The following is a 12,135-nucleotide window of genomic DNA, read 5'->3' on the forward strand; positions in this document are numbered from 1 at the left end:
GCAGGCTGTGTACTGCACACCACCAGGGGGAGCTATTCAAGTAGACTACAATGTGACTTGAGCCCTGAAGGAAATCCATAATCTATAAATCACTCCTATATCAATAAGAAGTAGGATAGTTAAGCCACCCAATAGAAAAATGGGCAAAGAATATGGAAAGTGAATTCATAGAAGAGTAAAACTAAATAATAGTAGGCATACACAAAGATGTTCAATCTTACTTGTAATCAATGAAAAGCAAATTGAAACAATAATGAAACATATTTTCACTACATCAGTAATGTAAAATACTTAAATCCAAACAAAGAAATACCATTCCAAATAAGCTACATTTTAAATATGTGACCAGGCATGGTGGCTCATGCCTGTAATCCTAGCACTTTCGAAGGCTGAGGCAGGCAGATCACTTGAGGTCAGAAGTTCGAGACCAGCTTGGCCAACATGGTGAAACACTGTCTCTACTAAAAATACAAAAATTAGGCAGGAGTGGTGGTGGGTGCCTGTAATCCCAGCTACTCAGAAGTCTGAGACAGGAGAATCGCTTGAACCTGGGAGGCAGAGGTTGCAATGAGCTCCAATTGGGCCACTGCACTCCAGCCTGGGTGACAGAGTGAGACTCCATCTAAAAATAATAATAATAATAAAGTAAAATATGTAATAGTGTTGAGTAGAGTATGGTAAAATGGTATTCTCTCGCATTTCTAGGGTGAGATGTAAATTGACAATACCTATTTAAAATAAAAATTCATATACACTATTGTTTAACAATTTTACTTTTCCTAATCTTCTATAAAGAAACCTTCACACACACATATAAGCTATACATTGTATTTATATGATTGTAATTGTATACATTGGAAACAGCTTAATTGTCCATAGTTAGCATTTAGCAGTTGAGTAGAATGAGGTCTATAAGTGGTGAAATGTCCATTATAGACTGTTGAGTGAAAAAAGTTTCATAATGACATATGTAGTATTATTCCAGTTATATAAAACACACATGAAGCAATAACATACATGCATCTTTTTGTATGTGAAACAGTTGGAAGGACTACGCAAAAAAAGAGGTACCTCTGGGAGCCTACAGGGATTATACATGGATACCAGCAGTGGGTTTTAGGTTTACTTTCAATGTTTGAATGGTTGAAAATGAGAGCATATGTATTATTTTATAGACATTTTCTTTTCTGCTTGTACCTTGAGATAAGGGTGATATTAAAAAGTCATGAAGAAGACATGATACAGAATTTTTTAAATGACAGCAGCAATTTACAAGCAACAGTGGCCAATGCTGATATTTATAATACACCCTTAGGTTTAACTAAAGAAGATGGTCCTACTCATCATTCATTTCTCTTCTCCCTTCCCTTTATAAAGTCTCTCCTTTCCATATCTCAGGCCCTAGCTCAGAAGCCTACCTCCTAGTCACCTAGGCTTTCTCTCTCTCTCTGTTGTGAATTCCTCACCCAGGATTCAAACCCAGGCTGGTCTCATCCTATGACAAAAAGATTGTTATCTAGATGGATAGGCTGGGACTTCATCTCATCGCACAGAAGTTACGTGTTGAACAAATATGGTCAGGGGCTGCCTGTGGAGATGTCCCCAGCCTCCTGCCGGAGAGAAGGGACCAGAAGTCAGAATCCAACTGAGAGGGCTGAGTCAGATGCCTGCTTCAGGTCAATGCAGCTAGGGGAGCTTGGAAAGCCAGAGTTTGCAACAGAGTGGGCGAATACTCAGAAGAAAATACAAATATCTGGAGTCAGAGCAGGCCAGGGAGGGACCGGCAGGCATTTGGGAATCAGAAGCATTAAATTTTAAACAATAGATACAAGACAATCCATAGTCAAGGACCAGTGCTACAAGCAGGAGAATAAAGAACATGAGGAGAAAGGGCAGCAAGAATGGGGAAGAGGCCCTACTGTTATCCTGTTTGCATCTCTGCAGAAATACTTTGTCATAGTCCCTGCAAGGCAGGAGCCACACTCAGGGCAGCTGGCCTGGACCAATGCTTCTTACCTGGTGCGCTTTAAGAAAACTAGCAATGCCTAGGCTGCATCCCAGTCCAATTAAACTAACATTTCTTGGGTGGAGCCGGATGTCAGTATTTTTCAAAACTCCCCCAGTAATTCTCCAGGACTGAGATGAATTGCCCCGGCCTTACAAACTTAGAGTTGGTGATTGGTGGCACCTGGCATAGGTGAGGCATACATAGGATGGAGAATCCTGGGAATCCATTCCCTCAGAACAATTTCATCTCACTTTTTTAGTAAATGAGATGATATACCATTTTTTTTTCCATAAAAATTAAGATGCCTGCTCTCATTATTTGCTTACATGAGAAGTTAGGCCCAAGGTTTATCAAGTCATCACAATTTCTGGATCCTTCATTTCAGTTCTCTTTTCAGAGCTGAGTCTTGTCTTTTTTCTCTAGACAGGCTCCCACTCCATCCCAAGGCCCAGCAGACTTTGCAGCATGGACCCAATATAGGAGTCCATTAATTATCTTCTGTCTGAAAATAATACATTTAACACTGAAAAGTGTGGTTTTTTTTGGTTTGTTTTTTTGATACCGAGTCTTGTTCTGTTGCCCAGGCTGGAGTACAGTGATGTGATCTTGGCTCACTGCAACCTCTGCCTCCCGAGTTCAAGTGCTTCTCCTGCCTCAGCCTCTAGAGTAGCTGGGATTACAGGCACTTGTCACCATGCTCAGCTAATTTTTGTATTTTTTAGTAGAGATGGGGTTTCACCATGTTGGCCAGGCTGGTCTTGAACTCCTCACCTCCAGTGATCTGCCCACCTTGGCCTCCCAAAGCGCTGCAATTACAGGCATGAGCACTGCGCCTGGCCTGAAAAGTGTGTTTTTGATAATGGGTGCAAAGACTGGATTTATAGTCTGATCTGACATATATCAGGTTCAAAATTTATTGGCAGAAATAGAAGTTGCATAATTACTCGGCTGTGGTTATATATTCTTGACACATTTATCTCCTAGAGCCTGAACTCTGTACATGCATGGACACATATGAAATTCCCCACTCATGATGCCTATTTTCTGGCACTTGGAAAGAGATTTATGAAGGTATTATCTTCTACACAATATATAGTTTCACTTTTATAATTTGGATGGTTTAGGGTAGTCATGAGAAGAAGCTAAACTTTTGTGTACTAAATTCATAACTAATTCCTTTGAGACTCTTAGACTGGATATATAAATGCAAACACAAAATGAAAAATAATTAATTTGGAAATTATTTGACTGGTTATTTTGACTAGCAGGCTTCTTTGGCATCAGGCAGAAAGCTTCCTTTTATGACAGGCTGAATACTCTCTATTTAGCCTATATGAACTAAGCATTCTGTCCAAGTCGCACATCCAAGATGATTCATCGTGCTCTTGAAAGCTATTCCATTAAGCTCTCAGGTCTGATCTTCCTGATTCTTTTGCCACTTGAAGATCCTTATTAACTTGCTCCTGGAAATCTCCTCCCAGTATATCTTGAGCTAAAATACTACATGAATAACGTTATCTGAAAAGAAACTATGGCTTGGGTGAGGAATCAAAGGACTCAAGAGTGTAGATGATAAACTTTTTTTTTTTTTGAGATGGGCGTATCACTCTGTCACCTGGGCGGAGTGCAGTGGTGTGATCTTGGCTCACTGACTGCAACCTCCACCTCCTGTGCTCAAGCGATCATTCCACCTCAGCCTCCTGAGTAGCTGGGACCACACGTGCACACCACCATGCCCGCCTAATTTTTTGTATTTTTGGTAGAGACCGGGTTTCGCCATGTTGCCCAGGCTTGTCTTGAACTCCTGAGCTCAAGCAATTCACTGCCTTGGCCTCCTGAAGTGCTGGAGCTACAGTCGTGAGCCACCACGCCTAGCCCTGGATGATAAACTTATATAATAATTTTCTCTACCAAAAATAAAGACTTTGAAGAGAAAGAAAGATCTGTGGGTTAAATGTACAACTAAAAAGATGGTAAAGGGCTGGGCGCGGTGGCTCATGCCTGTGATCCCAGCGTTTGGGAGGCCAAGGCGAGCAGATCACAGGGTCAGGAGATCAAGACCATCCTGGCTAACACAGTGAAACTCCGTCTCTACTAAAAATTAGCCGGACGTGGTGGCATGTGCCTGTAGTCCCAGCTATTTGGGAGACTGAGGCAAGTGAATCACTTGAACTCAGGAGGCAGAGGTTGCAGTGAGCCAAGACTGCACCACTGCACTCCAGCCTGGACAGCAGAGTGAGACTCCGTCGCAAAAAAAAAAAGATGGTAAAGAGAAGTGAGATTTATAAGACAAAGCTATGGATCTAGGGATGAATGATGTATTCTGGTGAGGGAAGGATATTTGACCCGAGTCTGGGTGACCCAACTGAAAAACTTTTAAGGAAGAAAGGACAATCACCTTGATAAACCTATGAACGTGGTTCCTACGGAAGACAACAAATTTAAGATGAGAACGTGAATAAACGTATGGGAAATGCCTGGGGATTTGTGCCCCCAAAATATTGGGAGGCAGAGAGGAGACAGAAATGATACTAATAGCCTCAAAACCATTATACTAATAATAGCTGTCATTGATTGAGCGTTTACTATCTGTGTATCTCAATCAGTGTGCATTGTAATTGAAGCAAGCTTGAGGTTACACCATAATGTGATTTTTTGAGACGTTGTGGGAAGGGACTTCAGATTCAAATCCAGTGATGGAGAAAGATGCCATATTCCCAAATGATAGGCCATAATAAGGGAAGACTGAATGGTATGGTATGTCTATAAGATATTCACCTGAGTAACCTAAAGACAGAAACACTGGGGAGAAGTGAGTCAGAGAAAAATGTAAGTGACTTGCTCTGTAACTTTGGTATAGGCCATCAGAAGGAGGAAATTAATCATGCATTTCTGACAGATTTTAAAAAACCAGTATAGAAGTAAGGTATAGAATTGGTCATTGAATATGTATTTTATATGGTGGTGATGAGAAACTTCAACTATTGGATATTTGCTAGAGAGTTTAGTGGACACGCTCTTGACTTGTCTTTCAGAAGAAAGTGAAAGTGGATTTTTTTTTCTGTTAATAGCTAGGAATGGAAAGGATAAACATAGTCAAACATGTGCCTCAGCTTTTGAGATGGCAGGATTTTTAAAAGTCTGCAGAAGATAGGTATGGTTCTCTCAAGAGAAGTTGCCTGGAAAGGGCTCAACTACAATTCTAGCTGCAATCAGTAATACATGGTTCTACTAGGAAAGAAACATAGGTCTTCCCAGGAGAGCATGCCACTTATAAAGTTGTGACTTCGCAACTCCAGACCCACAATCCTGTATTTAACTGAGGCTAGGACTGTGCACGGCAACCTTCTGCTTGGTCAGCTGACACCCTGTTAGGCTCTGCCAGTAGGGGGCACAAGAGAGAGAGAGGGAGAGGGAGAGGCGAAGGGAGAGGGAGGGGGTGGGGGAGGGAGAGGCCACAAGCCTGCATGGAGGAAGGGAAAGGGTTCCTTGCTCCTGTTGGCAGACAGTTCTTCCGGTCACCCCAGCAATGGCAGTGCCTTCCTGAAGCAGCAACTGAATCTAGTTTTCGTTGTTGTTATTACTGTTGTTTGTTTAACACCTGCCATATCAACTTTCCAACTTGTCCACCAAGACAGCTGGTCCGTGCCTTGGAAATCTCGGTGTCATGAGGCCACTCTTTCAAGTTCAGAGACACCAACACCAGCCCAGCAGCTCTCTGGGAGCCCTCCCTGAAGTTTCTAAGTTTCCCTTATAGAAGGCTTCTCTTTACTGAGAACTGCATTCCCTAAAGAGATTCGAGAGCCAGCTCTTTCTGTAAGAGTAAGAACCTCTTTTCTGTATCCCTGAGAAACTTATGTCAATTCTTTAAATTAAATTACAGAAATATAGTCCACCCTTCCTTGGCATCACTGAACCTTACTGCTTTTTTCTGGAACCTTGAAAAACTCCCCGAGGTTGGCGAAACAGAATTCCTTCATGATGTTAGAATGAGCACCTGGGTCCCTGGCTCCAGGTGCATCTTGACCTTACACATCAAGCATCCTCTGAGGCTGGATTATTCCACACCTTACCTCACTCTTCCGGCCTTACTTCTTTTTTTTTCTTAGACGGAGTTTTGCTCTTTTTGCCCAGGCTGGAGTGCAATGGCGCACTCTTCGCTCACTGCAACCTCTGCCTCCCGGGTTCAAGCGATTCTCCGGCCTCAGCCTCCCACCCATGTAGCTGGGAGTACAGGCATGCACCACCATGCCCAGATAATTTTGTATTTTTAGTAGAGACAGGGTTTCACCATGTTGGCCATGCTGGTCTTAAACTCCTGACCTCAGGTGATCCGCCTGCCTTGGCCTCTCAAAGTGCTGCAATTACAGGCACGAGCCACCACGCCCAGCCCCTGGCCTTGCTTCTTAAAGACCCAATCCTTGCTCTGGATCCTTGAGTCACTTCTTCTATCTTTGGTTCCAGGGCTGAGAGGTATTCCTTTGTATTTGTGAAGACAAAGAAGTCCCTCTTCACTTTTCATTTATTGGGCCTCATTAGACTATTGAAATATTATTTCTCACTAGATTCCTCTTTCCAAAAAGTCCAAACTGTGGTGTATTATTTCATTCAAGCTGCCATAACCAAGTGCCATAAACTGGGTGGCTTCTAAATAATGACAATTTATTTCTCACAGTTCCCGAGGTCGGGGAGTCCAAGCTCAGGGCAGATTCAGGGTCTGGGAGGGTCTGCTTTCTGCCTATAGATGGTGCCTTCTTGCTGTGCCCCACGTGGTGAAAGGAGTGGGGTCTCTCTCTAGTCTTTTTGATGAGGACATTAATCCCATTCATGAGGACTGCCCTGAAGACCTAATCACCTCCCAAAGGCAGTACCTCATAATACCGTCACCTGGAGGGCTAGGATTTCAACATGAATTTTAGGGGAGAAACAAACGTTCAGACCATAGCATTTCACCCCTGCCTCTACCCAAATTCATGACCTTCCTATTGTTGTTGTTGCTGTTGTTTTTTGAGACAGAGTTTTACTCTTGTTGCCAAGCTGGAATGCAATGTTTTCAACATGTTGGCCAGGCTGGTCTTGAACTCCTGACCTCAGGTGATCTACCCACCTCAGCCAGCTTCCCAAGTTCTGGGATCACAGGCATGAGCCAGTGTGCCTGGCCTCATGTCCTTCTTGCATGCAAAATATATTCATTTCATCTCAAGAGCTCTGAAGTTTTAACTTAGTCTAGCATCAATTTAGAAGTCTGAATTCCAGAGTCTCATCTAAATGTCATATAAATTAGATATGGGTGAGACCCCAGGTACTATTCATCCTGAGCTGTGAACCTCTGAAATTAAACACATTAAGTGCTTCCAAAATAAAATGATGGGACAGGCATAGGTTAGATATTCCCATTCCAAGATGGAGAAATAGTGAAGAAAGAAGTGGAAAGTTCTGAGTAAGTCCAAAATCTTAATGCTCAAGCATAATCTTTTTGGCTCAGTGTTCCACCCTCTAGATGCTGAGGCAGAGGTCCCGCCTCTGCAGCTTTGCCTGCCTCCATGGCCTTGGGCAGCCCTGCCACCATAGATCTGCTGGGTATAGCCTATGCCACAGCTGTCTCTGATTGGAGTTGGGAGCCTGCAGTTCTCTTAGATGAGAATCACATGCTAGGGCCTCTACTGGTCTGTGGTCTCAGGGATGGCCCCACTCCCATGGTTCCCCTGGGTATTGCCTTAGTGAGGGCTCTCTATGGTGGCCCCACCTTTGTGGCGTTTGTCCACCTGGGCCTACAGCTTTCCAGAGCATTCTCTGAATTCCAGGTGGAGGCAGCCATGCCCCCATGGCTTTGCTGGGTACCAAGCATGCTGCACTGGAGCTACCTGAGCTGGCCCTGGGGCAGCCAAGGGGCAGTGGTGGAGTGCAGGGAGTGGGGTCCCTGATATGAGGCTGCTCTGGGCAGTGATGGCCTTCCTTTGATATTGTTCTGCACTCCAGGACCTATGATGGGAAGAGCAGCCCCAATAATCTCCAGAATGCTTCCTGAGTCCTTCTTCTATTGTCTCAACAATAGGTCCTGGGTTTCATTTAAATTAAATTACAGAAATATATAGTCCACTCTTCTTTGGCATCACTCAGTCTCACTGCTGTTTTCTGGAACTTTGAAAAACTCCCTCTAGGGTTAGTGAAACAGAATTCTTTCACATTGTTAGAATGAGCACCTGGGTTCCTGGCTCCCGGTGCATCTTGACCTTACGTATGAAACGTCGGCTGAGGCTGGGTCATTCCAAATCTGCACTTTACCTCACTTTTCTGCCTTCTTTCTCAAAGACTATTCCTTGCTCTGCATCCTTAAGTCACTTCTTCTATGTTTGATTCCAGGACTGAGATGACAAATCTCCCAGTTACCTTGATGAATAATACCTGGCTTCCAGTGAGATAACAATCTGTACTAACCTTCTTATCAAATAATCATTTGGCCGCACCCTTGTTAGCTCCCAAACAAGTTTTCTTATATTTTTTTCAATGTGAATAGACTGAGAATCTTCGAAAATGTTAAGCTCTGCGTTCCTTTTAATTAACAATTCCATCTTAAAATCATTTCTCTCTTCTTATGTTTTACTATGAGCAGCAAGAGAAACCACGGTACATCTTCAACACTTTGCTTAGGAATAGTTTCAGCTAAATACTTAATTTCATCACTCACGAGTTCTACCTTCCACCAAACACTAGGACAAGAACACAAAGCAGCCAGATTCTTTGCCACTTTAAAAACAGAAATGCCTTCTCTTCCATTTTCAATAACATATTCCTCTTTTCCATCTGAATGGTCTCATCAAAATAGCCTTTACCATCCATATTTCTACTAACATTTTCTGTTCACGACCACTTAGGTGTTCTCTAAAAAGACTGAGATTTTCTCTACAGCTCTCTTTTTTTCTTCCTGGGCCCTCAGCAATATTGCCCTTAATGGTTAGTTCACCACAATGTAGGCTTTTTCTAGCATGCACCTCAAAACTCTTTCAGCCTCTACTCATTATCCAGTTCCAAAGCTGTTTCCACATTTTACATATTTAATACAGCAGCACCCCCACTTCTTGGTACTAATTTTTTGTCTTAGACCATTTGGACCACCAGAACAAAGTACCATAAACCAGGTGACTTATAGCCAACAAAAATGTATTTCTTACAGCTCTGGAGGCTGGCAAGCCAAGATCAAGGCAGATTTGGGGTCTGGTGCAGGTCTGCTTTCTGGATTATAGCCAGTGCCTTCTTGCTGTGTCCTCACGGGGAGAAGGGGACAAAGGGTCTCTCATCAGTCCATTCCCATTCATGAGGGAATCGGTCCTTAGGATCTAATCACCTCCCAAAGACATCATCTTCTAATATTACCATCTTGGAGTTAGGATTTCAACATACGAATTTTGGGAGAGACACAAACATTCAGAACGCAGAATGGGAGAGCATTCATATGACAGAGTTCAAGCCTTGAGCCCTGCAGGCACCATTTCTGGAGATTCCAGCTAAGCTCTTCCTACCACCTTCCCCAGAGGTTCTCTTCAGTCATCATGAACTAATACCAGTTGCTTCGTCAACCCACACAACCACGGTAGATAACACAATACATCACAAATTGAGAAATAAATACCACTATCACCGCAACAAAAAGGTTCCCCAAATCTTCCAAAATTCTTGGATGCTGAGCAAAAAGAACAATATAATTGCTTATCTATTAAGGCCACATCACACCATGTAGTATAAAGAATAATTGGGAGATGAAAGGCATAACTTCTGGGACATTAAAAGAAGATGAAGTATATTTTACGTTGCTATTTCTAACGTATAGCAAAACGACACTTCCTCCCCAACTTTTATCAATGTTAAAAGCCAGGGAAAACTTACCAGAGAAGATAGGTCCACAAGGTAAGAGCTGAATGGCAATTGCCCCTTGGAATTTAAGTTAAATTCACCTCTCTAGCAGATGTTTTGATTTAAAATAGTTACCTTTTGTTCAGCTTAACTCTCAGCTCCCAAGTCTTTCTGCTTTCAATTCTTCAAGGAAGGCATCCCTGAATACAGTGCGAGGGAGGGAGTTTAATCCAGAATTCTTGAAAACAGCTTGATATTTTCAACTAAATCCAGTAGCGGAATGCAGGCTTAACTGGCCCCACCCAATTTCTCCCACCCAGATATTTTTCCTTTTTGTCTAGCACAATTTCATCCGTTCCAAAGAAAGAAAAAGGAAGAAAAAGAAAAATGTTTGCTTAAACCATTACAACTCTAAACTACTTAACCAATTCTGACCAAATTTAAGGTGCCTGATACTGAATTACGATGGAGAAAACAAGGGAGGTATTCATTTCATTAATTTTTTAAATGGAGTTCTAATTTTATCTTCTCTGGTAAGAACACTTAGGTTATAGGTTACTGCTATGCAGTAGATCTGGCTTTGGATGGATTTATTTTATTAATTAAACACACACTTATTGTGTGCCTATAATGTGCAAGGTACTAGGCTAAAATCCATATGGAGGTACAAAGTGGAATCTAGCCTAAATCTTGCCTTTGTGGAGCTTATAAATCAGTAGAAGAGACTAGATAAATGTGATTAGAGAAATGTGAACATAAATTACTACAATACCAGGCACAATTAAATACGTGCCAGAAAGACATGCAGGTAAAGTTCTGTGCGAGTCCAGGAAAGGCTTCCTGGAGGAAGAGGCATTTAAGCTGCCCTTTCAAGAGCAAAGAGAGAAAAACCTCCCAAGTCTCTTCAAGGAAGAGCACAAACAAAGGGTATAACCAAGGAAAGGATGAGGCTCCTTTGGGAAATGACTTACAGATACTTATCCCAGTAACCAAACTGACTCCCCCAGTGTTAGGTGAAGAATATTGCTCTAGTCAACTTACTTTAACTACCTTATTTTGATTTTTTTCTGGAGGAATTCAGGGTAAACGTTCAAATACGTGACATTACCTCCTCTGCTTTCAATATGTCCAACATTTCATACATAAAATTATGAAATTAATCTTGCTCTCTCTCTCATTCTTTCTCCCCCATTCCTCTCTCTCTCTCTCTTCCTCTTCTCTCTCTCTCAAGGTGCACGTGCGTGTGCGCACACACACAATTTCCTGATAGAAAAGAATAAATATTTAAAACCAACTTTAAAGAGGCAAGACTTCTGGTTTTCTTCATTAAATAACCAACCTGCATTTCAAGCTGCACATTAAATCCCATCAGAGACATCTGGAGGTAGGCCCTGGTCTTGCTTCCTGGGAATGAAGTCAAAAGATTTCAGGCCTGAGAGCAGGCTTGAATGTTTCCTCAGCCACTTTACCTCCCCTAGAAAAGTGACAGTTCTGTGTAACACCACCCATTGTCTGCTTTAATAAAAATGTCTCTCATTACTACAAGCTGCTACTAGAGAAGGTTTCCCATTGGCCAAGGGCTTAACTGTGAGGCCCTGTTCTTACATCTTCTCTCCTTGGTCTTCCCCTCAACCACGGCTGCTGCAGGAAGAGAGGGATCCACTGTCAGCCAGACCTTAACGCAGCCCACTTATTTTTAAAATGATCACAAACAGCTGATCTGATTGGCTATTTTTCATTGAATTTATCAGAGGACTTCAGTGAGGAAATTAACCAACTGCTTGACGATCATACTACAATAGATCTCAACTTACGTGAATTCTTCTGCCCGGGGGAACAAGTAATTTCTGCTATGTGAGTGTGCAAATAAACTAGATTTAAGTCTTATATTTGTGAGAAACTCCACAAGTAAAGTCATGCAATTCTCAAAAGGTGAATTCAACAAAAAGTGGACAGGAATTCGACTGCAGACACTGTCACAGATGATGTCAGGATGCAGGTATTTTAATAACCACTAACACTTTTCTGATTAATTCCAAGCTAATATCCAGCACATGCTGCTTATTTCTTGTTCATTGACAAAATGCTAAGTTGAGTCATTGCACAGAGAACATCTCCACTTTGAAAGAGATGGTCGACAAAACAGCAAGATCACTTTCCCAAGCATCAGAGAAAAGAAGCTAAGTATTTGCTGAGCTCTCAGAGAAGGAAATGAACTCCAATTCCCGCCCCCTTAGATTTGCTCAGGATTGTGAAGAGCTGAAAAACTTCAAAGT

At 42.3% G+C, this 12,135-nt stretch overlaps 1 protein-coding gene across 1 annotated transcript in view; it reads right to left on the reverse strand.

Moving 5' to 3' along the window:
- The window catches only part of CALD1 (caldesmon 1), a 232,356-nt gene extending 222,263 nt beyond the window's left edge, over positions 1–10,093 (reverse strand). The window contains exon 1 of the mRNA XM_064373254.1: positions 9,995–10,093. The gene's annotated coding sequence lies outside the window, so the exon portion shown is untranslated. The remainder of the gene's footprint in view (positions 1–9,994) is intronic.
- Between the last annotated feature and the right edge of the window lie 2,042 nt (positions 10,094–12,135).

This window comes from Aotus nancymaae, unplaced genomic scaffold, assembly GCF_030222135.1.
Source record: "Aotus nancymaae isolate 86718 unplaced genomic scaffold, 86718_ANA_hifiasm-v0.15.2.pri h1tg000002l, whole genome shotgun sequence".
Classification (NCBI taxonomy): Eukaryota; Metazoa; Chordata; class Mammalia; order Primates; family Aotidae; genus Aotus; species Aotus nancymaae.